We start from the raw sequence: 25,453 nt of genomic DNA on the forward strand, positions 1-25,453 counted from the left end.
AGGGGCAGTTTTCAGAGGGGTTGAGGGGCGGTTTTCAGGGAGTCAGAGGGGCAGTTTTCAGATTGGTTGAGGGGCAGTTTTAGAGAGACTCAGAGGCAGTTTTCAGGCAGGTTTAGGGCACTTTTCAGAGACACTCTGGGGCAGTTTTCAGGGAGGCTGTGGGGCAGTTTTCACAGAGGCTTTGGGGCAGGTTTCACGGAGGCCAAGGGCTAGTATGTGAGAGGCTGAGGGGGCGGTTTTCAGGAGACTGAGGGGCCTTTTTTTTTTTTTTTTTTTTTGGTTTTAAATGATCTGTGTCCTTTGTCCGTTTTGGATACTAACCCCTGGCTGATCGTATGGTCGGCCAAGGCCTTCTTCCGTCTCTGAGTTGTCTTCTCCCTGCGTTGCTGCTTCCTCTGCTGTGCGGCCACTGCAGTTCCACGTGGCCCCGTCTGTTCGGTTTCCGTTTGCTGCCCCCCCCCCCCCGGGCGGTCACCCCCAGAGAGACAGTGTGAGGGGTGGCGTCGGGGTTCGGGGCCTGTGTTTCCTCCAGCGCTCTGCTTTGGGGTCCCATTCACATCGTTCACCAGTTTACGATCCTTCCTGTACCCGGTGTCAGGAGGTGACCCAGGCCCGGTCTCCTGCACGTGTCTGTCCAGTTGTCCCAACTTCTTTTGAAGAGACTGTCTTTCCCCCATTGTACGTTCCTGCCTCCTCTGTGGGTGAATTGTCCGTGTAGGTGACACTTCGTGTCTGGCTGTCTGCTCTGTCCCAGTGATCTGCGCGTCTGTTTTGTGCCAGTGCTGTGACATCGGGGTGCAATGCATTTCATTTGGTTCTGTACTTAGATGGTTTTTTGGTCACGTGGTGTCCTTTGTGGTTCCCTATAAATTTCAGGATTCCTTGTTGTCCTTCTGAGAAGAAGGCCATCGGTGTTTTAACAAGGACAGCCTGAGTCTGGGCTTGGCTTTGGACAGCAGGGACAGTGTGACAACTTCTGGGAAGACGTGCAACCAGAGAGCGGACAGCCTGAGCCCTGACGGCTGTAGGAACCGAGAGAGGAGACGAAGAGGGGACACGCGATGGAGCACACAATGAACTCAGCGTCGGCAGGAGCAACACGGTCACACCGGCCTCGCTGCCCAAAGCCAAGTGCAGACTCAGGCTGCCCTTATTAAAACTCTGATGGCCTTCTCCTCAGAAGGACAACAAGGAATCCTGAAATTTCTGCTTTCGGAAGCAATGGCAGGAGGGGCTGACGACACCTCCTTCTGGTTACCCGTCACTGCTGCACGGAGGTGCACCTGGTGTCCACGTTGTGTCCTGCGACCCCACTGCCTTCATTTCCACGTTCTCACACGATTTTGGTGGGTCCTCAAACGGCCCTACGTACCGCGTCTTGCCGTCTGCGAGCAGTGCGAAGGCTCCTTCTTCTTCGGATTTGCTGGTTTTTTTGTCTCTGTCTCGCATGACCACTCTTGCTCGGACTCCCAGTCCTCTGGTGCGGGGAGGTGGTGAGAATGGGCGTCTGTCTTCCTCCTGATCGGAGAGAGGGAGCTTTCAGGTTCTCACCGTTGGGTGTTGTGTGTCTAGGAATTATGTTTCTTTAAATATTTATTGTATTTATTTTTAGACAGAGGGGAAGAGGGGGAGGAAGAGAGAGAGAGAGCTCAACATGTGGTTGCCTCTCTCACGCCCACCCCCTACTGCCTTTAGGGCTTTCGGTTCCTAAACCTGTCGAACCTGGAGGAGTCTCTACCATTTTTCCCTTTGTGATCTGGAGTTTGGGGTCCAAGAATAAGCCCTGAGCTCCCCAGAAAGAAGGTGGGGACCCGGGGGTGGAGGAAGCACAAGGCCGGTGACTGAGAGTTTGGACGGGTGCCGCCCTGCCATGCAGTGCGGGCGGGCCAGGAGCACCCACATGGGGTCCTCAGCGAGTGAGTTGCTTCCCTGGGCGTGAGTGAACCTGCCCAGGACATCAGAGCGCGCTGCACTGACGGTGCGCCCTCAGCTGGCAACAGGGAGGAGGGAGCAGCTGCGTCCCCAGCCTTTGGTAAAGCAGGACAGACCCCTCCCCTCCAGCTCCCAGGCCCACACACAGAGCCATGGACATCCATTGGGGGTAAACAGGTCAACTGTCCTCCTCGTGGGACCAGGGCTGGTTCTGGGGTAAGGCTGGGGCTTCCTGTGACCCCGGGCCCTTCATGGGGTCTGTGATCACAGCACACAGTGCTCCCCAAAGGGGGCTGGGGGAGCGCCTCACGGAGACACCTTCTGCTGTTGAGAGTGCTGACCCGGGAGCCTGGGGCTGGAGAGACGTGGAAGCAGGAACAGTGAAGCTGTGTCCCCCCACCCCCAGGTGTCCCGAGGGGACAGTGGTCCTGCAGCAGTGCAACTCCACGGCGGACACGGTGTGCGGCCCGCCCGGTCCAGGTGAGAGGGGGTCCTGTTGTTAAGGGGTCTGTCTGAGGAGAGGAGACCCCGTGACCTGGGGGAGCCGTCTGACGGGGGCGGTGCAGTTCCCACTCCTTCCCATCAGCCCTGGAACCAGCAACTTGCCCCTCCCCCTCGGCCCCCGCAACCCTGAGTTACTTTCTGGGACGGACCCCCTGTTCAGGACGGGTCACAGACACAGAATGCAATGATATGTGGCCTGTGTGTCTGGCTTCTCTGGTTCAGGCTCGTGTCCCCAGCCCCTGGGTGTCAGTGGGACCTGCCAGGGCGTCACCTCTTTGTGTGGCCGAGGGACACGCAGACGTAGGTGCGGACAGACACGTGTGGTGGTGTTCACGCTCCTGCTCAGGGACTCGGGGACATTTCTAAAGAAACTGTCCCTGAGCCTGGACCGCTCTGTGACAAGGACAGCTTTTCAGTCAGTGGTGTTGGGGACCCTGGACGTCCCCAGGCCCGGGAGGACTTGTGCTGTCAGGTCACAGCAGACACAGAAACTAACTCACAACGACCCAAAGACCCACCTGCAGGGTCTGAAGATGACAGAACCCCTGGAGGGTCAGAGGGGACGACTGGCCACGTTGGATGGTGTTTGGGTCCCATGTGGTGACATGGGGTCACCTGGGGGTGTCTCTGTCTGAGTGCCTCAGGGAGGCCCCGTCCCCGGTGGGTCCACAGTCCTCCAATGGCAGGGGTCCCCCTTCCTGTGCTGGCGGGTTCCAGTGCGTGGGTGTGCGTGTGTCTGTGCGCACAGGGGGCCGCATGTTGGTCTGTCGGTGCATCTCACGGAGGGGGGTCCGTGTCTCCCCCTCAGGAGCGGTGCTGCTGTGCACACGGGGTGCAGGTGCCCCGACCGAGGGCTTTCACGTCCTTCACGAGCGCACGTGGGGTCGGTCTGTCTGGACTCGGTCCCCCGGCTGCTGGGAACCAGGTCGGCTTTGCCCTGACAGAGACGCTTTCTGTTTCTCCCGCTGTCAGAGGGCAGACGCCGGCCCTCGTGGGTCGGGGGCTTTCTCTGTTCCCTGTTTCCTTCGATCATCATCTCTCTCTCATCAAGAAACCAAAAGGGGGAGGATTCCGGCCCGTGTGCCGCGGGCCCACGAACGGGGCGCGCTCTGAATTGGAGCCGCTGCAGGAGAGGGAGTGAAGCCCGGGCTGGGGGCGGGGTCTGCGCGCTGTGAGAGGACGGGGCGGGGCCTCTGCGGGTGTTTTCGGTTTCTGGTCCCTGGTGCTCCTCGTCCATCCGGAGGCGCCCCGAAGGGAAGCAGCGTGGATACCCTGACGGTGCTTCTCCGCGAGCCCCAGGTCCCTGGGCTCAGGGCCGCCCTGCCCCTCGGCCGTCTGAACGGTGAGGCGTCTGCAGCGTTTGTGTGTTTTCTGGCTCCAGGGGACTCGCTGGGAGCCGGGGAAGAGAAGCTGAAGCTGAAGTGAGTCCGTGAAGGCGCCGTCCGCTAGGGGCGCGGTCGTGGGGGAGGCCCCCCCTTCGCGGGGTGTAGGGCCCGCGCCCGCCGCGGCGTGACTGAAACTACCGTGCGGGCTGTGAGCCGGGCCGGGGGCCGGGGCCCGGGTGGGGACCGGGAGACCTGCCGCCTTCCCTTCCGCCCCCCGCCCCCGCGCACTGGGTCCGAGCGGATCGTGTTGGGAATTGTCCCAGCTCAGGGGCGGCCCCGATTCCCACTCCCGCGGGACCCCAGATTCTCTGCGGGAGAGGCCGGGGGTGGGGAACCCAAGGCCGAGTTTCCTCGTGCGCGGTTCGGAACACGCCGGTTCAGGAACTGGCCCGTGGGGTGCGGGCCCTGGTGCAGGTCACGCCGGCGAGGGGGACCTGAACTGGATCTACGACTTTCTGGCAGGACTGGACACTGTCCACGTTCTCCCCGGGCCTCCGAGGAGCCTGGCGGGCTCAGCCCTGACTGTGCAGAAAGTGGGGTGAAGCCGACACTTGTGGTATTTAAGCAGAGGCGGGGGGGAGGGGGGTGGGGGGTGGGGGTAGTAGCCGGGGCTGTAACCCCGGGGCGTGGGGGCGGGGCTGGGGGTGGGAGAAGCGGTGGCTCCCACCCCTGGGGGTGCCCCTGGAAGTGCAGGGGGAGGGGCAGGAACCCGCGTGTAGGGGTGCGGTTTCAGGTGTTGCTAAAACCAAAACTAAAGTCACCTTTTCCGGGTATGGGCAGGGATTTTCTTTTCTTTTTTTTTTTTAAAGATTTTATTTATTTACTTTTAGAGAGGGAAGGGAGGGAGGGAGGGAGGGAGAGAAGGGAGAGAGACAGAGAGACAGAGAGAGACAGAGACATCAATGTCCGGTTGCTGGGGGTTATGGCCTGCAACCCAGGCATGTACCCTGGTTGGGAATCAAACCTGGGACACTTTGGTTCCCAGCCCGCGCTCAATCCACTGAGCTATGCCAGCCAGGGGTGGGATTTTCTTTTAAGAAGCCTTTATTTACCCTGGCTTGAGCGCGGGCTGCGAACCAGGTATCGCAGGTTCGAGTCCCAGTCCGGGCACATGCCTAGGTTGCAGGCCATGGCCCCCAGCAACTGCACATTGATGTTTCTCTCTCTCTCCCTTCCTCCATTCCCTCTCCAAAAATAAATAAATAAAATCTTTTTAAAAAGGCCTTTATTTAACAAAAATTAACTCTCACGAGAAGGGGCAAACGCCTGTTTCGGGATGACTTGGGCTCGTGTGCGCCCTGAGGGTTGGTGCTGCGCTGGGGACAAGCCCCCAAGTGCTGTGGCACCTTCTCAAGCAGAGGCCGCAGGGACCAGACTGGGGTCCCTTCACAGCCTCCCCGCTGTGCGTCCGCCCCTCCCCCCCACAGGGTCCTACGTCAGCAGAGACTGTGACCTGGACCTTGTCACCCAATACAGCCCGTGCCAGCCTGGCTCCTTCACCACCCACCGACACCCAGAGACGGCGTGCCTGCCCTGTGCTGAATGCTGGGAGGGTGAGTGGGCGCAGTGAGCTTGGGGGGCCCTTTGATTCCTACAGCCCACCCTGCAGCGACCTGGCTCCTAGGAATCACCCCAAGGGCAGGAGTCACAGGTGAACAGGACGACGGGGTGAGCAGGATGCATGTCTGCAAGGATGACATGGAGTCTGTGGTGCAAGGGTCCCCCTGAGGCTCCCCGGGGATTCAGAGCGGCTGTCCAAGAGAGGAACGTACATGGATTCACCCCGCACCTCTGTGTGCCCCGTAGTCTGGGAGGAGGCTGGGGTTCTGCCACCTTCCCACCCCGTGCTCCCACCACTGGGGCAGCGACCCAGCCCACAGTCCCGAGCACTTGGAGGGGGGACTTAAATCTGAGCAGGGGTCAGGCCAGGTAGAAAGACGGCAGCCTCCCCCCTGATGTGTCTGCCTCACTGACGAATAAACCGCAAGGCATGGAAAATAAATACATTTCAGCATTCCTTGTCCTTCTGACAGGAAGGCCATCGGCGTTTCAACAAGGACAGCCTGAGTCTGCGCTTGGCTTTGGGCAGCGAGGACGGTGTGACCGTGTTGCTCCTGCCGACCCTTAACTCAGTGTGTCCCCCGTCGAGTGCCCCCTCTTCGTCTCCTTTCTCGGTTCCTCCAGCCGTCAGGGAGCAGGCTGTCCGCTCTCTGGTTGACCTTGTTCCCGGGTGTTTTCTGCTTTCGGACACAACCGCAGGAGGGGCTGACAACACCTCCCTCTGGTTACCCGTCACTGCTGCACGGAAGTGCACCTGGTGTCCACGTTGTGTCCTGCGACCTCACTGCCTTCATTTCCACGTTCTCTCGGGATTTGGTGGAGGGTTCAAATGGTCCTACGTACTCGTCCTGCCGTCTGCGAGCGGTGCGAAGGCTCCTTCTCCCTCTGATTTGCTTGCTGTTTGTGTCTGTCTCGCGTGACCGCTGTTGCTCAGACTCCCAGTACTCTGGTGCGGGGAGGTGGTGAGGGTGGGCGTCTGTCTTCCTCCTGATCGGAGAGAGGGAGCTTTTGGCTTCTCACCGTTGGGTGTTGTGTCAGTGTGTGTGTGTGTGTGTAGGAATTACATTGTTTTTAAGATTTATTTCTGTTTAGAGAGAGGGAAAGGGAGGGAGAAGGAGGGAGAGAAAGGCACCCGTGTGTAGTTGCCTGGTATGCGCCCCCTACTGAGGACATGGCCCACAACCCAAGATTGTGCTCTGAGTGGGAATCGAACCAGCGACCCTTTGGTTCCCAACCCTGCTCTCAGTACACTGAGCCCCACAAGCAAGGGAAGGAATTATGTTTTTCATAACACGTTTTTATTCAGAATTATAACAAAATTGGATGCAATTTATACACAGTGCTCTTGCAGATTTTACTATAATGAACAGCATTAAATGTGAATTTTTGTATTATTGCCAGTTTCTCTTTAAAAGCAATTCCTGCCAGTGTAATCTTTGGGGCTACAGATAAAACTTTTTCAGGGCATTTAGTATACAAGGAGTGACCCTACCAGAAACAGGAAAAAAAATAAACAAACCAGCAGTTACCTTCTGGAGGGTGGGCCCCTTGCAGTCCAGGCTTCCCCACTAGGAGAGAAAGTTCTAGGAGCCCATCTGCATCCGTGACCAGATGATGGTCTTGTGAGAGGCTGCGTTGGGCTTTACTGAATTTTTTTTTACTTCTCTCCCAGAGCACTGGCCCATTTCCCGACGGGTGACTTACCAGCCCACCTGCCCACCTGCGCTGAGTGTTCAGCAGTTTTTGACTAAAAACCCACGTGCCCCACCCTCCCTATTCCCCCAATCTCACCCAGAGCGACTGTTTTTCTTTCCCGGGTGAAAAGAGTCCACAAACGGAAACGTCCTGACGTGTAAGACGTGAAACAAAACGCAGAAGCTCTGAGAGGCGTCAGAGCCGCCGAGTGCAGAGAGTGTTCAGGGCGGTGGAGGGACGTCCCCACGGGTGTCCCCCATCCAGGGGGAAGCATTTGGGGGTGACCGAAGGCTAAAGTGTGAGAATAAAAACAGTTTTTATAAATAGATTCTGTTTTTGAGTCGCCCCTTGAGTTCATGTGGCCAAATGCATCCACAGGAGTTCACGTTCACGTGAGACAAAGGATGTAATTCCGATTCTAAGTTATTTAAATTTCATTCCTTTAGGTTTTATTTTAAGTTGGTGTGCGATAGGAATAAAAAACAGTAAATGCCCTTCAAAATGTTGTGGAAATGTGTCCCCCACTCTGGAAATTTTTAATCTTTAAATCATTGAGGTATTTATCTTATTAAATATTAATTAATTAGTTTTAATTCTGTTCAAGTACAGTTCTCTCCATTTTCCCTGAACCACTGCCCCCCAACCAAGCTATCCCCTAAAGCAGTCAGATAATTTAAAGCACAGAGTGCAAAGTCCGAGGGCTTCTGCCCAGGGCGACAGGGGACCCCGTGGGAGGGTCTGAGGAGGAGGGAGGTGAGGGGGCAGGATGCGCTGGCTGCTGTGCGCACTGTGGCCTGCAGGGGGCAGCAGTGGGAAAGGGGACTAGGAGCAGAGGGGCTTGCCTTCCTCAGAGGGTGGTCTGCGGGTGGGCACCTGGCTGGGGCAGGGAAGTGTGGGACAGTGGGGGGCTTCTGAGCAGGTTCCCACAGGAGAGCTGGGTGCTCCCTGCTGGCAAGAGACATGATACGTGCATTACTGCTCCATGTTTCATGGGTGATTTCCATGGTGGGATCCAAGGGGAAGAGACCCCCAGGGCACATTTGCAGATGAGGCTCTGGGTCCCCAGTGATGGCGGTGGTGTCCGGGTCGGCCCTGGGCAGGCAGCCTCTCCACGTGGAATCCTCCTCCTCCTTCCAGGTGGTCCCTGCTGCCCAGCCCCTGCTGGCCTCTCTCTGTGCACAGCAGGTCAGGATGGGGAGGTGCCCCGTGCCCCGTCTGCCTGCCCTCCCTGTGTGCCTCGCCGTGGTCCAGCTGCTCAGCCCCTGCTCAGGTAGGACCGGCTGTGCGTCTGTGTGTGTGATTCCTTTCCCTTTGGGCCCAGCCACAACCCAGGACTCCTCCCAACCCTGCAAGGCCTGTCCACACCGCACCTGCATGAGGACTGAGTTCCCATCTAGGTGTCTGTCACCTCACCCTTCCTGCCTAGGACACCCCCTGTCCCTCTGGGCCTGCTCAGTCTGACGTGGCCCCCCTCTCCTGATGACCAGCTGAGTTTGCTGTGGTCGGACCCCCCGGGCCCATCCTGGCCATGGTGGGTGAAGACGCAGACCTGCCCTGTCAGCTCTCCCCGAAGATGAACGCTGAGACCCTGCAGCTGATGTGGGAGCGACCCGGCCGCAGGCAGGTAGTGCACATGTACGCACACGGGCAGGAGGACACGCCGGCAGAGCAGTTTCGAGGGAGAACTTCGATTTCACGAGAGGACGTCACTGTGGGGAAGGCCGCTCTCCGGATTCACAATGTCAGCGTCTCTGACAACGGAACCTACCTGTGTTACTTCCAAGATGGAGACTTCTATGCAAAAGCCCAGGTGGAGCTGCAGGTGGCAGGTGAGCCTCAGGCTTGTTCCAGGCTCCTTTCCCTGGGGCAGGGGCAGAGGCTGCAGACCTACCCCAGAGCATGTGGGCTGCTCACCAGCATCCGTCCCCACCTCCATCTCTCCGCCTCTGGGGCCTTTGACACACCCAGGTGTCTCCCAGGGTGACTTCCTCCTGCACCCAGGACAGAGTCCCCGATGCTGCCCACCATTCTCAGAGGGGAGTGCAGGTCAGGGACAGGAAGGAGGAAGAGACCTCCCCGAAGTGGGTGGCACATGGGTGTTTGGGTTCAGTGTGATCCAGACCAATGCCATCGTCCCCGGGGCCCACTGTGGTGGGCCCAGGAGGCTGAGCTGCAGGGACAATACCTGTGGGGCCCATGTCCCCCACCAAAGCCCTGGGAACACAGCTGCAGTTGAACAGGTGTGTCCGTCCTCGGTGCAGTGACGGAGGACGCTCCTCTGGGGATGGGGACACTGGGGTGTGTCAGAGAGGGGGCGTCAGGGAGGACTTTGTGCAGTTCAGGGGATGTGCAAGCAGCGCTGGGCTCTGGGTGGGACGCGGTTAGGATGGTGCGGGGTGTCACTGGTCACTCACAGCTGGCACAGGGAGGTGGATCACTGCATACAGTTCCTCTTTCCTCTGCTGTCACCCCACCCTTGAGTGACCTTGACGTGGCCCTGACCCACCCCAGCGACGAGCATGTTGTCCGAGGTGCTGTCCCACAAACGTGCCCGTGTATGGGCAACAGGACTGCAGTTCTCATTCCCCGGACACAGCCCTGCCCTGTGGCTTCCAGTGCGTGGGGGCTGGTGGAGCGGGGACGGTGCGGCCCCCTGGCCTTGTCCCCGCATGGTCCCTCCTCAGCCTGCTGTCCCTTCCTGGAGACCTGGGGTCCCCCGACGGAGCCCCCCCTGCAGGACTCTGTGTGTTCAGGTCCTCAGAGGGCTGCCTCCCCCTCCTTGTGTTCAGGGGCGTGGGGACAAGTGGCAGTAGCTCCCCTCTTCCTGGCCCGGGGTCCGCTGTCTTCTGTGGGAATGTTTCCCCTCTGCACAGCCTCGCTGTGGACACTTCTGGGGGGAGACCCTGGTGGGAGAGCCCAGCAGCCTGGCAGTGAGGGCAGCAGGAGCCTCCCGAGGGGCCTTGCATACAAGTCACCGCTCAGGTGGCCGCAGGACACCATGTGTCTCCTTCTCACAGGAGGGCAAGACCCCACAGGACAGGCAGCACGGACAGGGGCAGTGGGGTGTGACCCAGGTAGACTAAGGGGCACCACCTCCGTGCTTGCACAGGGAGGGGGGAGGGGCTCTGCCAGGGACCAGCCTGTCTTGGGCAGGGGGGAGGGGAGGCTGCGGCAGTCTCTAAGGGGACTTGGGGGAAGCAGCCTCTGCTCTGGCCCAGAGCCCCCTGGGTCCAGCACGAGGGTCCAGCCAGGGTCAGGCAGTGGCCCCTCGGGGATCAGTCTCTGCTGCACAGCACACGCTGGGAGCAGCTCCTGGTCAGTCCCTGCTGGGCTCGTCAGTGTGTGTGCCCCTCCCTGCTGTGGAGACCCCACCAGTACAGGGGGATCCCCATGATTCAGCTCACTTTTCCTCCCCAGCGCTGGGCTCTGATCCCCACATTGACATGAAGGGCTACGAGGCTGGAGGGATCCGTGTGAACTGCATGTCTGCCGGCTGGTACCCGCAGCCCCAGATCCAGTGGAGAGACGCCAGGGGACAGAGCTTGTCCCCTGAGACAGCATCTGTGTCTGCAGACCCCCAGGGCCTTTATGCAGCCTCAGCCTCTGTGATCCTGGAAGGCTGCTCTGGGGAGGGGGTCTCCTGTGTCATCAGAAACCCCCTACTGTTCCAGGAGAGGTCAGCCAGGCTTTCCATCCCAGGTGAGTGCCCTGCCCCCTGCCCTGGGCTCCATGCTGCCCCTGGGGGAAGGCCTGGTGGTCTGCTGCTGACCTGGGTCCCTGGGTTGCTCTGCTGGAGAGGGCACAGAGCAGGGACCTGGGGCCCCTTCCCCTGAAGCAGTTTATGTCACAGACACCTTCTGAGCTCTTCATCCCTGCCACACACGGAGTCAGGCCATGGGACGTGGAGACAGATAAGAAAGTTCAGCAAACACATCAGGCGGGGAAAATAGGGAAACCCAAGTCTCAGCGAAAGGGCTAATGTTCTTACAACATAAAGGAACACGGTGGATAAAAGCAAGAACGGCAATCATCAGTTCCCAGGAAGGTAAAACACACAGGAGGGTGACAAATCTGACCAAACAGGGAAATATTTCCCACCTGTGAATTTGGCATCAGCAGGAGAAACGAGGGTGGTGGGCGCCCTCTGGTGGCGGACTGTGGGGAGACAGTCCCGTAGCTGTCTGGGCTCCCGGTGTTGGATGGTGTCGGTGGGGTCGGCACCCGTGCTGTGGGGGCGCAGGGCCATCTGCATCCGAACCGATTCACTGACTGATGCGAAACCCACTTCTAGGGACCACCCCACAGGCCAGCCTGCAGCGGTGGGACGTGACCCCTGTGACTGGGTACTTTTAAACCAGTGATTCCCAGGACAAAGGGCAGAGCATAAGCTTGCCCACCAGATGGGACCCTTTGGGCCTTGGGGACTACCCTGGGGGAGGGACACAGGCCTGCTCCCTGTGCTGGAGCGGGCAGGTCGCCGAGACACGGGACAGGATGGCCACCATGCACAGCAGCCGCATAGGGGCCTGATTTTGCTGTAAACAAGAAAAAATAAAACATATTTAGTTTTCAAAACTTAATGAACCCTGCGTGGCACTCACCCTGCATCAGGCACTGCATAAGCACTAACTTAATGCTCTCACTGATCAGGATGCAGCAACAGATGGTCACGTCATTAGTTCAAGGTCACAGCGCTGTTCGGGCAGGAGACCCGGGACTGGAACCCAGGCCCCCAGCCCCAGAATCTGTTCTTCGTCACCAGACTCTGCTGACTGGGGGGCAGGTAGTCAGTGGGGGGCGGGGGGTGCAGAAGGGACGTCAGTGACACTGTGTGTGCGTCCTCATGCTCCCTCTAATCCCATGAGGGCGGAGACGTTTCAGGAAAACCGTCCTGACTGTGTGACAGTGAGAGTCTGGGCATTCTGGGGACAGGAGGATTCCCTTCAGGAGTTGACGCCGCCCCTTCGCAGGTGCCTTGTTTGGAAACACACTGCCTTGGACAGCATTCCTCACCCTGACCCTGCTGACTGTTGCCGGGCTCCAGTTGTGTTTGATCTGGTTGCTGTGGCAACGGCAGAAGAGGATCCCGGCTGGGTGCCAGAAGAAGAAGACAGCTCAAGCTGAGAAAGTAGCAGCCCTGAAAAATGGCGGCCCTCTGTAAGATGCGAATTCGGGAGCGTCTTGAGAATGTTACCAACGAGCTGGTGCGGAAGGTATCTTAGGTCGTGAGGTCGCAGAGCCCCGAACTAGTGTCAGCTCTTTCGACAATGGCTGTGACTTAGCAGCATCCTGGGTGCTGACCTTCCTCAGGTCCCTTTTATGAGGCCTTTGTACTCTTCTTTAGACAGTTCAGCATATGTGCTTTTACAATTTTCTTCTTTCTTTTTTTTCAAAATATTTTATTGATTATGCTATTACAGTTGTCCCATTTTCCCCCTTCTCTCCCCTCCACCCTGTACCCCCCTCCCACCCACGTTTCCCCCCTTTAGTTCATGTCCATGTAGCATACTTATGAGTTCTTTAGCTTCTACATTTCCCGTACTATTCTTGCCCTCCCCCTATCTATTTTCAACCTGCATTCTATGCTACTTATTCTCCATACCTTTTCCCTCTCTCTGCTCCTCCCACTCCCCTGCTGCTAACCCTCCATGTGCCCTCCATTTGTGTGGTTCTCTTCCTGTTCTAATTGTTTACTTAGTTTCTTTTCGTTTTGCTTTAGGTGTGGTTGTTAATATTTGTGAGTTTGCTGTCCTTTTACTATACATGTCTTTTCTTTATCTTCTTTTCTTAGATAAGTCCCTTTAGCATTTCATAAAATAAGGGCTTGGTGATGATGAACTCCTTTAACTTGACCTTATCTGAGAAGCACTTTATCTGCCCTTCCATTCTAAATGAGAGCTTTGCTGGATAGAGCAATCTGGGATGTAGGTCCTTGTCTTTCATGACTTGGAATATTTCTTTCCAGCCCCTTCTTGCCTGTAAGGTCTCTTTGGAGAAATCAGCTGACAGTCTGATGGGAACTCCTTTGTAGGTGACTGTCCCCTTATCTCTTGCTGCTTCTAGGATCTCTCCTTCGTTTTTACCTTGGCTAATGTAATTATGATGTGCCTTGGTGTGTTTCTTCTTGGGTCCAACTTCTTTGGGGCTCTCTGAGCTTCTTGGATCTCTTGGAAGACTGTTCCCTTTGCCAGATTGGGGAAGTTCTCCTTTATTATTTGTGCAAATACGTGCTCAATCTGTTGCTTTTCCCCTTCCGATTCTGGTACACCTATAATTCGGATATTGGAACGTTTAAAGGTGTCTTGGATGCTCTTAATCTTTTCCTCGATTTTTTGAATTCTTATTTCATCATGCTTTCCTGCTTGGTTGATTCTATCTTCCTTCTGGTCCACTGTATTGTTTTGAGACTCAGATTCCTTCCTTTCACTATTGGCTCTCCTCCACGTATCTTCCTGCATCTCTTTTATGGTAACCTGCATCCTTTCATATAAATTGCGCCCAAAATCAACCAATTCCGTGAGCTTTCTGATCACCTGTGTTTTCAACTGTGCATCTGATCGACTGGCTATTTCTTGGTCGCTCAAAAGGATGAGTCCTGGGGGACTGATCTGCTCTGTTGAAAACATATTTTTCCCGTCTCTCCCTCCCCCCCCCCCACCCCCGGTGTGGTCGCTCTTGTTATGGTGGGAGGCGGAGCCTTAGGTGTTCACCAGGGCTGGGCACCCCAGTCGCTAGATTGTGACGTTATATGTGGGGGGTGGGGCGGGAGAAAACAATGGCGATAGTTCCTTTCTCCTGGGTTCAGACCCCTCTCTGGGCTCCCGGGCTGCGAGTTCTGCCCTAGTCCACAATCGCTACCCCACTGGGTCCACCAGCTGCAGCTTGCGTACTCAGGGACCCCCGCTGTGTTCTTGCGCCCCGGTTGGCTGTCGCGCCAATTTCGCACCAAACTTTCCCTGACCTCCGAGCGCCGCCGACCTGCGCCAGCCCCGCGCCCGCCCCGCGCCCGCCCGGCTCGTCTTCTCCTACCAGTCCGGATGAACGCTTCTACTTCAACTTCTTGGCTGCCTGACTTCCATTCAGATAAATCCTCTGTCGGTTCTGGGCGTTATTCTGTCTGTAAATTATTGTTGTTCTAATCTTGGTTGTGTGAGGAGGTTCGGTGCGTCCACCTATTCCTCCATCTTGCCGGAAGTCTACAATTTTCTTTATATGTTAAAATTTTTCTGAGCCTGGCTGGCGTAGCTCAGTGGCTTGAGTGCGGGCTGCGAACCAAAGTGTCGCAGGTTCGATTCCCAGTCAGGGCACATGCCAGGGTTGCGGGCCACAGCCCTCAGCAACCGCACATTGATGTTTCTCTCTCTTTCTCTCTCCCTTCCCTCTCTAAGAAATAAATAAATAAAATATTAAAAAAAAAATTTTTTCTTACATAGTGTGTTCATGTGGCAGGAAAAGAAAGCTCCAAAAGTTTCTTATGCTCTGTATCTGTAACACTTGCAAAATTTCACACAGGACTGTAGAAGCTGACAAGTCGTAACCAAAGCAACGGCCAGTTACTGAAGGCCGTAACACAGACTCCCATGATAAGCTCCAGTGCTCTGTAGCTTCTGCAAATTCCTCCTGCGTTTTCCCTTTGTCTCCCACATAAGGTAGCTGGACCTAACTTCCGAATTCAGCCTCTGTAACCTTGCTTCGACACGTAGGTAGGGAGCCCGGGACTGTTTAAACCCCAGGAGAGTGAGGATCGGTGCTCAGATGATTTGGATGTTAACCACCCCCTCTGGGCCCCCCGGTAATAAAGTTTGTGCTTCGTTGTCTCCCCGCATGTGGGTGGATTTTCTACAACATTCACATGTTTGTAGAAACCTTTTACCCAGTAAAATTTATATTCTAAATGGTGTTGCCTCTCATTCCCAGTGCAGGGACAACTTTGGGTGTGTTGTCCTGGGAAGGTGACGTGGTGCACAGAGTCAGGGGAGCCGAGGGTGTGGTTTGTGGGTGCAGGGCCCCGAATCGGGGACCAGAGGCTGGAGTGGCCTCTTGTCCGGGTTGTGGTGTTCCCGGGGCCTCTGTCCCTGGGAATGACGGCACCGTCCGTCCAGCGCTCCCCTGAGAACGCACCCACCCTGCCCCGTTCTCACTCACCCCGAACAGCACCCGTCCTTGGAGGTGCCCACCCGGGGCCCCGCACTACCATGGGGCGCTGAGCACCTTCAGCTCCCACGCAGTCCCTCAGTGAAGTCCACGCCACCCCAGCCAGCCCCTCCCATCCAGACCCTTGGGCGTCATCCCCACAGGCATCTCCTCCCGAGTCCCCCTCACCCCAAGGTGTGAGGGTCTCCTGGCCCTCCCAGACCTGTGTGCCCAGCCCCCAGGCCCCGCCTCCCTCCACACTGCTGCCCGTCACTGACTCAGCTTCTGTCCACTCTGGCTCCCTTCCGGCCTCCCCAAGTCCAGTCTCCTCCACTAGCAGCTGGACTGGGGGTGGGAGCACAGATCTGGCCCCCACCCTCCCCGCCACCCACCCTTACCCCACCCTGGGGAGGGACTCTGCCATTCCTGATTCGTTTAGGTGAACTGGCAGCCCCAGCCCGCACCTCAAGTCCCAAACTCTGGCTGACGTTGCTGCGTGGGTCCCGTGGTCACGCTGAGTTTCTCAGCAGCTTGCCTTCTCCTCAGGTCATTCACAGGACAGTCCACTCGGCCTGGAATGCACGCCCCCCATTCACCCCCAGTCCCTTCCTCTAAGCCTCCTTGGAACTGGTCTTCTGTCGGAGCCAGCCCATTGCAGCCCCAGGGGCGGATCTCTGACCATCTGGCTGGGGATTGTCCCCACACCACGGGGGTCATTCTGACTTCAACACCCATGCACGAGATGACCTGTCCCTGAGGCCTGCATCTCCGCAGAGGGACTTTGACCTCTGCCCTTCACCCTGTGCGGGGCCTCATCGAGGGACTGTCCTTCCCAGCACCCTGCGTGATCCCAGGGACAAGGCTCCAGTGCGCCGGCCACGTCCACCTATACACCACAGCTCCCAGCATGTGGGGGGACGCTGGTGTTGAAGCCTGAGGCGGTTGTCTAGCGACTGGACCTGTTCCCTAGCAAACCAGGGGCTGGGTGGGGTGGGCCCGGACTTTCAGTCCCACAAAGCGCACCAGATTCTGGGAATGAGTCCCTGTGGTTTGGGGTCCAGGATTACTAGGGTAGTGGGTTGTTCCCAGGAGCAGGGTGAGTGCTCACAACAGGGTGTTCGAGGGGTGACCCCAGCCGGAGGGGCTGGCCCCAGGTCAGACAGGGGTCACCCGGTACTGACGGGCTTGAGTCCTCCGGTGTCTTGGCGGCCCGGGTTCCAGGCCCGGTGTGGCTGGAGACTCCGGGTAGACGCCTGCCTAGGAGGCGGAGGGGACACCGCCTGTCCCCAGCAGACTGGGCCTGAGCTCGTGACACCCTTTTGGGATTGAGGCCCTGCCCCGAGAGACCATCGCCTGCCCAGCCTCAGTCGCCCCTTGGGCTGTGCCAGTGTCCTCTTGCGCCTCTACCCATGATGGCCCTGTGTGTCCCCAGCTGGGCCAGGCCAGCTGCCCCAGCTGGACTACAGGGACAAGCCTAGTGTGAGGGGTACTTGGTCCTCCGACTGGCCCAGTGTCATCTGGGGGTGGGTGGAGGGCGCCCGAGCCTGGCACTTAGGAAAATGGGGCCACAGAAGCCGGGGGGATGCGGCTGACATGAAAGGACCAGGATTTAGTGTCCCAGGTTCGATTCCCAGCCAGGGTACATTCCTGGGTTGCAGGCCAGAACCCCCAGCAACCGCACATTGAATCTTTCTCTCTCTTTCTCTCCCCCTCCCTCCCTTCCCTCTATAAAAATAAATAAATAAATAAAATCTTTAAAGAAAAAAAAAAAAAGAAAGGACCGGGATTTTATGACGGCATTCTTCGCGGCGGACAAACTGCGCATTTGGGCGTCAGGACCCCTTTATTGGCCGGGAGGGTTGGGTGAGCAGCCCTGGCAGCCCTGCCCACGGAGTCCCTGGTATCACTGGGGTAGACGGGGGCGTCTGCAGGCTCGTTCCCAGGGACCCGCGGATTCTGACAGTCTGGGGCAACCTTCCCTCAGGACACACGCTGCACGTGGGTGTGTCCCCTGGCTGGGGGAGATGAGAGGCCAGCTCCTCTGAGACAGCCGGCAGCCCCAAGCACCTCGGTTCAAGCTGTGGAAGGCCCTCGGCCCCTGTGGTCCCCCTGCCCCTGAGGGCGTGCTGGGCCTCCAGGTGGGGGCCCGGTGACCAGGGAGGCACCCAGGTGACAGGCTGCTGAGCCACTCCAGCACCCACCATCAGAGCACCCGGCACGCCACAGACAAGGGTGCCTGGATGCCAGCGCTGTTCCCACCCACAGCCGGGGTTCACAGCCAATTGGGGTGCAGGCAGGCTGGGCTGGGTCCCAGCAGCAGGGTGAGAGAAAGGCCTTAAGGGGGCGCTGGCCCGGGACAGGCCATCCGGGTGGAAAAGGGCAGCTGGGTTCCTGTGGTCTCTCCAGTTAAGCGGGTTCTTGGTTCGTGTTTCACCGTGAACCACGTTGCTGTGGTCTTTCATTCCTTTTTTGTGGCTTCAGAACTCCAGCTTTCCCGAGTCTTGGTGAGAAGCTCCCTGTTTTGTACTGAGGCCTGGGGCAGGACCCGCCACCAGGGAGGTCCCGATGAGTGACAGGCTTCCCTGACCCGACCCTTCACCTTGGGGCATCTCCTGGCCCCATGCGGGTTCCCAGGACACAGCCCACAGACTCCTCCCTTCTGCCACCCGCACTCCCGGTCCCCCTGTGTCCCCGTGTGGACGATGGGAGCTCCAGGGAGGTGGGACAGGCTGCACAGAGCCACCGGGGTTCTGGAGCATCTTGGCCCCCAGTGTGCGAAGGCTGCTGGTTCCCAAAGTGACCGTCCCTGCAGACTTCCCCAGAGGCCCCCATCTAGAATAGTAGTCCCGTCTCGGGTCACTTTCCCTAAGGGGACTCAGAGTGTGTGGTCCCCAAGGGTGACATCGCATGCACAACCTCCCTGTTAGCTTGAAGGCGAGAGCGGCTCTCCAGGGGGGCGGGCCTCCTCTCTGAGGGCCTGGGGACCGGAGCGCCTCTCTAAGGCCATGCCCTGCAGCCCCTGGGCCCTTTGGCGGCCGCTGCTTAGGTCAGACTCACAGCTCCATTTCTGGCACAGTTTGCCTCCGAGGGTCGTCACAGTAACCCGGCAGCACGAGTGTGTGGCAGGTCCTGGACGCTTGTGACACCTGTTATGGCCTGCGACCCTCCTAGCGGCCTCCTGTGGAGGGTGTGGCCCTTACCCTCCTGGATAGACGCCTGCGGGTCAGAGAAGCTCCGTGACTTGGCCGAGGCCACAGCCGGTCACAGGGCCCAGCCTTCCAGCCTGGGCTGGTCGCCCGCAGCAGGGAGCCCAGCTACGACCCGGCTCCGTTTGGTGGCTGTCTGCAGAGTGACAGCAAGGGCCCCTTCCAGAGTGGGAGGCGGCCGAGGGTAAGCGGACAGGGTGGCCACATTTCCCAAAGAAAGAGGAAGAGCACGTGTTTGTAGCCTCAAGTCAAAGGTCACCTGGGCGCCTCCATCTGGTCACTCACTTCCGAGCGCGGGTGCTGCTGGGTGGGCCAGGTCCGGCCAGGTTGTTCAGGGAACAGGCCCCTTCCCCCTGGGCTGCACCGTCTGCCAGGCGTCCGGGGCAGGATGCGGTGCTGGGGCCTCTCGGGAGCTCTGCAGTTGGCGGGCCTGCTGACCAACCTGCTCCCCAGCCAGGGGCCAGAGAGCGAGGACCTGGTCTGGGACTCTCCCTGCCCCCACCCGGGCCCTCCCCCAGCACTCTGCACTCTCGGAGTGGGGGGGTGGCAGGGAGGGGCAGGGCAGGTGAGCCCAGGGGCGAAGAGGTGTGGGTCCGGGCAGAGAGCACTGCGTCGCTTTCCAGAAAGTTCCTGAGCCCGGAGGGTGCGGGGGGCTGCAGATGGGTCTGGGCGCTGGGTCTGCAGGGCCTTGAGCCCGTTTGTGGGATTTCGGGCTTGCCTTGACCATTGGAAGGAAGGGTCATGTGCCTCTCCCAGACGTGGAGGGTGGGCGGGAGGAGAGGTGTCTGAGGCAGGGAGAACAGGGAGGACCCGCGGTGGCAGTGGCTGGAGCCGGAGCCAGCACCGGGCAGGCTGGGAGCACCGTGGTCGGTGCCGAGAACGGGGGCAAGAAATGGAGGTGCCCTGCTTCAGCCCCAGGGGGGACGACAGCCACCCACTCCCAGTGACTGGTGCCCAGCTTCGGACTGAGATGCAATGCCTGGGGACACCCTGGGGACAAGTGACAAATAGACTTCGGGCTGGTGCTCAGCAGGGGGGTGGGGGATAGAGGGGGCGCTGGGAGGAGAGGGCCCGTCGGGAGGCCCTGGGTCCTGGAGGGGTGGCATCGCCCAGCGGGTGGAGAGCTGGGTGCCTGCGCCCTCTGGGATAGGCTGTGGAAGTATCTGTCTCAGAACCCTTGGGAGAGCCTGCCACCTGGGCACGTGGGGCCCCGGCTCGGGGAGCCCCCGTGGGGGCTGAGGGCCCCCAGCAGGGGCAGCAGCAGAAGACAGCGGGGGCCAGGGCAGGTGGTGGAGCGTGGGAGGCGAGGCGGGGGGGCCAGGTGGGCATGGCTGGTGCTGCTGGGCGCCTCCCAGGGCTCCACTGCTGCTGGGGCTCCAGGACCCCCTAAGTGGGGTTGCGGGGAGACCGGAGGACTGTGCGCCAGGTGGTGGGGGTGGAAGGGGGAGGTGCACAGGGTTCAGTGCTGGGCCCGGGGGTGGGGGTGGTTCAGGGAGCCTGTCCTGGGCTTAGGCAGGGGTGGGGCGAGTTTGGTTGGGCACCTCTGCTGAGGGACGCCCTGGTCCCCGCGTCCGAGTGCATCCCGTCCGTGCTCTGTGCAGGCCTCAGCTCTCTGGGCAGGCGGTGCGACTGCGCGTAGGATGTTCCTGCCATCAGGAGGTGGCCGTCCGTGACGTGTTTCCGGACAGAAGTGCCAGTGGACCGGCCACCTGGATGTCCCTTCCAGTGGCCTGGCGGGAGTTTGCTTGGGGGCCACTGCAGCTGAGTCCTGGCTGGGGGCCTCTTGTGTGACCTCGGCCCGGCGGGCGGGTGGCCGGGCCGCAGCCTGACCCAAACCCATGTGCCTGGAGAGCCGACCTGTTTCGATCCGGTTCCTCAAGACGCACCAGGTGCAGCCACTGCAGTTACCCTGCTGCCGCCTGCCTCCCAGCCTGAGCCTGTGGTGTGGGTCCCCATGGGTCCCCGTGGCCCCCTCCCCCAGCCTGGCCTCCCTCCCAGGGGCTGGCCCAGGCTGCCCCAGACAGCGGGGACCTGGGCGGTACTCCCCGGGTGACCCTCCGGCTGAATGCAGTGTCTCGGATGAGACAGAGTGGGGGTGACAGCGCTGCCGGGAGCTGGCCCCAAGCCTGGCGGCCCTGACACTTGTGAGTGTCCTTGCACTGACGCTCCCCGCTTTAGCAGGCGTGGGTCATTGGGAGCCCGCCCCCCACCCCCCATGCATGGGGGGGCTGGCCTCAGGGGGTGTCCCCCAGCAGCTTCCCCCCACGATTTCCTTAGTGCCAGGACACCTCTGGTGCTTTGAGTGTTTGGCCACACGCTGCGTGGAAACCCGGTTGTTCCGGTAGTTCCTTTAGCTCTGACGGAACCGTGGGAAAGGGGCCGGGCTGGGTCGCTCCCCCTGTAACAGGGTGCACCCAAGAGGGGGTCCCTAAATAGGGATTTGGAATGGGGCCCAGAACTCAAGGTGTCCAGGAAATATTAGGATGTCCTCACCACCTCCCACAGGTGTGGGTTGGGGGAAGGGACACAGGGAGCACAGCCCTTGAGAGCTGTTTTGCATAGCAACAGCTTCGCAGCTGTCCTCTGCACCCTTGGGAGGGTCAGCCACTCTGGTGTGGTCATTTAACATATCTATAACCTTTAATGGTTGCACAGATATGTTAAATAGCTGTGGACTTGCTCTGAGCCAGGGGGATGGAAGTAACTTCCCCACCAAGATGTAACTGGGGGGCAGGCGCTCCAAGTTAAAGTGCCTGCGTGGGAGCTTGGAGAAGACCGGCTCCACGCCACGGGGCCACGCCTGCCCAGACCCACAATGGCTGCCCAGTAAAGCTAGAAGGATATGGGAGTGCCGGCAGGTGTAGCCGATTGTAGGAGGAGTCAGAAATGGGGCTGCAGAGGAAGACTGGTGCAGGGATTTAAACCCAGATGCGGCAGCCATTGTGCCGGGAGAACCACGCGGCTGTGGCAATAGAAGGGAGAACCTCGTGGCTTTGCCAAAGTGGGGACCCCCGCAGCTTTAGAAGGGGGAACCGCCACCCGGCTTTAGCAGAGATTCCGGGGACACAGCAGATGGTGCCGGGAACCGAGGGAGGCCTACCAGCTGAGACAGATTACTGGGAAGAACGGGGGGCTGTCTGAGCCAGGGACTTATATTTCTTTCCCTCAGATATGGTCCCCCAGACTGGGCAAAGGGGGAAGGAAGGACTGTGTGTGTTTGTGGGTGTGTTTAAGGAACTTGGGATTTTGATGAAGACATTAGGTCACTACTTTAAGTCTGTACAGCATTAAATAAACATTTCCTTTCCTTGTCACGAATCTCTGGCATTGAGAGACGTCTTTCTTCTAGGGAGGCGGACGTGACGGACCTGGGGGGTTCCTTTCGGGTGACAGTATATTGCCTTCGGCCCCCCTTGGCCCCCTGTGTTCTGTAACACCCCCGCTGGCCTGGCGGCCCAGGGGCAGCTCCGACAGGCTCCCGCCCTCGGCCACAGGGCCTGCTCGCCCGGTCCCGAGCCGCCCATGCCGAGGTGCGCCGCGCGGGCGTGCTCGGGGTGCGGACGGGTTCTCCGGACTGGCTGTGGCAGCGGAGAAGAGCTGAGCGCCGCCCGACCTGTGCAGAGGGGGCGGGCGGTGGAGACGGGCAGGAGCGGGGGTCCCAGAGGGCTGGCGAGTGTCCCTGGGCTGTGGCCCTCCAGTCGGCACGGCTGGTCCCCGAAGGTGGGAGTCTGCCCTCCCAGAGACGGCACGGCCCGTCTTCCCTCAGGTGCCACTCCGGAGCGGTGGCTTTGGGTCCCCGGGAGACACTAGGGGCGGGAGAGACGTGTGTCCCCAGCTGTCAGCGTCCTCAGCGGTGGCTCTAAGAAAGGGGGCGGGTGGAGCTTTCTCAGGCTGGCATCACGGTTACACTGAGTTCAGGCTCCGTGTGCACCTACGCATGCGGGTGCTCACACACGTGTCCACGCACACACACGCACAGGTGCGTACACGCACCCCATGGCACTGGCCATGGAGCGGAGGGCAGACGCCTCATGCCTAGGTATTGCCGCGGCATTTATCCAGCAAGTGCGGGGGAGAGCGGGCCCCACTGGGCCCCAGGGAAGCGTTCCCAGGTGGGGGCAGGGCAGCCCTGCTCCACCCAGGGCTCCTGCCGCAGGGTGGCCCGGGCCCAGCTGCCTCACTCCCAGACGACGCCCCTACCGGCTCCAGGTGCTGGGATCTCCTGAACGAGCCCCACATGCAGGCGCAGGTGCTGGGAGCAGCGAGGGGCATGGCGTCTTCACCCCTGCACCTGCGGGCCAACCACAGGTGACCAGCTCTCCACGGTGCTGGGGAGCATCGGGCCTCAGCCTCCACTCTGCATTCCAGTAGTCTTTAATTTTTTTAATGATTTTATTTATTTCCTTTTTTAGAGAGAGGGGAAAGGAGGGGGAGAGAGGGGAATGGAGGGACAGGGAGACAAGGAGAGAAACCCTAGTGTTTGAGAGATACGTGGTTGTCGCTCATGCAGCCACAACTCGGGACCGGGTCTGTGTCCTGACTGGGAACCAAACCGGTGACTCCGGTGGTGGTGTTCACTCTCCTGCTCAGGGACTCGGGGACATTTTTAAACAAACAGACCCTGAGCCCTGACTGTTCTGTGACAAGGACAGCTTTTCAGTCAGTGGTGTTGGGGACCCTGGACGTCCCCAGGCCCGGGAGGAGTTGGGCTGTGTCGTCACAGCAGACACAGAAACTCACAACGACCCAAAGACCCACCTGCACGGTCTGAAGACGACAGAACCCCTGGAGGGTCAGAGGGGATGTCTCATGACGTTGGGTGGTGTTTGGGGTGCATGTGACATGGGGTCACCTGGGGGGTGTCTCTGTCTCAGTGCCTCACAGAGTCCTGGTCCCCTGGTGGGTCCACGGTCCTACGAGGTCAAGGGTCCTCCTTCCTGTGGTGTCGGGTTCCAGTGGGTGTGTGTGCGTGTGGGTGTGTGTGCGTGTGTCTGTGTGCACACAGGGCCACTCAGTTGTCCGTATGTCTGTGCATCTTACTGAGGGGCTCCGTGTCTCCCCGTCCTGAGCGGTGCTGCCATGGACTCGGGGTGCAGGTGCCCCGACCGAGGGCTTTCACACCCTTCACAAGCGCACGTGGGGTGTGTCTGGACTCAGTCCCGCGGCTGCTGGAAAGTATGTCACCGTGTCACTGACACGTTTCCTGTGTCTCCCGGTGTCAGAGCACAGACAGCGGTGGTTTGGTCGGGAGCTGTTTCATGTTCCCCGGGTTTGTCTGGGCACCATCATCACCTGTGTCTTCATGAAGAAGGGAAAAGACGGAGGATCCCAGCCCGTGTGCAGCGGGCCCCCCAGCGGTGCGCGGTCTGAGTTGGAGCCCCTGGAGGAGAGTGAGTGACAGCCCGGGCTGGGGGCGGGGCCGGGGGCCGGGCGCCGGGCTGGGACGGGGCCGGGCCTCTACCCGGGGTTTCCAGTTCTCCCCACTGAGGCCCCTCCCTTATCCGGAGCTGCCGGAAGGGGAACCTCCCGGCAGCCAGGACGGTGCTTCTCCGTGGAGCCCAAGGCCCGATCTGCCTTTCCGCCATCTGAAAAGTGAGGCTTTTTTAGCATTTTGTTTTCCTTGCTTGGCTCCAGGGGACTCGCTGAGAGCCCAGCGTGCTCCAAGGAAGAAGCTAGATCAGAAGAAAGGCGGTAATTGCGTCGACCACTAGGGGCGGAGGCGTAGGGAAGACACTCTCCTGCAGCCGGGCTGCCCTGGACGGGGCGGTTCCCGCCGCCTTGCGCCGGGGGGACGCACCTGGGCTGCGGTGTTAGTGTAACTGGTACACCCGGCTCCGCCGCTGCTCCGGAGCGGGGCTCCCTGCGGTCTCTGCGCGCTCTTCTCCCGACTTTGCAGCTGCTCCCCGTCGGGGCGCGGGTAGGTGTGGGGCCCTCGGGGAGGGCAGACCCCGACAGCGGGGCGGGTGTCGCCCGGGGCTGGACAACCTCACGGACAGAGTGCGAGCTGGGAGCGCGGCCAGGGCGAAGGTGGGGCAGGCAGAAAGCAGCGCATTCTGTTTCGACACCCCCCCACCCCATGCACTGGGGTCCGAGCACCCGCAGGTCCCAGCAGCTCAGGGTGGGAATTCTCCCAGCGCACGGGCGGCCTCACTTCCCACTCCTGCGGAACCCCAGATTCTCGACGAGAGAGGCCCGGGGTGGGGTGTGGAGGGACAGAACGCGCAGCTCAGCCGAGTTCAACTCGTGGCCGGGTTCCTAACACGCCGGGACAGGGACCCGTCCGCACCTCGGGGCTGGAGACCCCAGGTCTCCGGGCAGCTAGTGCTCGGGCGGCCCCTGGACCGTCCTCCCCTAGCCCTGCCGAGCCGAGGGCCGCGGCAGCCGGGGCTGCCTCCAGTCTGCAGGGTGTGGGCCCTGGTGCAGGTCACATTGTCGAGGGGGACCTGAGGTGGGCCCTAACTTTTCTTGAGGGACTGGAGAAAGTCCACGGTCTTCCCGGGCCTCCGTGGAGCCTGGCAGGCACAGTCGCTGACTGTTCAGAGTGTGATGAAGAGGAACGCTTTTCCCCATTTGACCAGACACGAGTGGGAGGACGTGGGTAGTAGCCCTAGCTGCACCCCCGGGGCGTAGGGGCCGGGTTTCGGGTGGGAGGAGCGGTGGCTCACAGTCCTGGGCTTGGGGGTGAGATTCCAGGGGCGGAGCAGGGACAGGGAGTTGGGCGCTGGTGCCCGGTTGCAGTAGTTGCCGAAACCAAAGCCACCTTTTTCCTGCGATGGGCGGAGATTTTGTCTTAAGAAGCCGGGGCTTTTATTTGCTAAAAATCAACCCCGTCGGGACGGGGCGATGCTGGTTTCTGGACGACCTGGGCTCCCCTGTGCCCTGGCCAGGAAGCTGTGGAGTGGCCCCCAGAGGGAGGGGTGAGCACAGACTCCGGGGTGCACAGTCAGCACCCCTCACCCCGGAGCTGCAGCAAGTCGTGAAGAGCCGAGGGTGAGTCAGGTCCCCAGTCCCTGGGACACATGGAGCCGAGAATCAGTC

General features: G+C 59.9%; 1 long non-coding RNA gene across 1 annotated transcript in view; it reads left to right on the forward strand.

Moving 5' to 3' along the window:
- Window positions 1-17,183, forward strand: part of LOC118501416 — a 22,419-nt gene extending 5,236 nt beyond the window's left edge. Inside the window, exons 2-3 of the long non-coding RNA XR_004904065.1 lie at window positions 6,570-6,572; window positions 17,173-17,183. This is a non-coding gene — a long non-coding RNA (uncharacterized LOC118501416). The remainder of the gene's footprint in view (window positions 1-6,569; window positions 6,573-17,172) is intronic.
- The last annotated feature ends 8,270 nt before the right edge of the window (window positions 17,184-25,453 follow it).

The sequence above is a fragment of the Phyllostomus discolor genome, chromosome 6, assembly GCF_004126475.2.
Source record: "Phyllostomus discolor isolate MPI-MPIP mPhyDis1 chromosome 6, mPhyDis1.pri.v3, whole genome shotgun sequence".
Lineage (NCBI taxonomy): Eukaryota > Metazoa > Chordata > Mammalia > Chiroptera > Phyllostomidae > Phyllostomus > Phyllostomus discolor.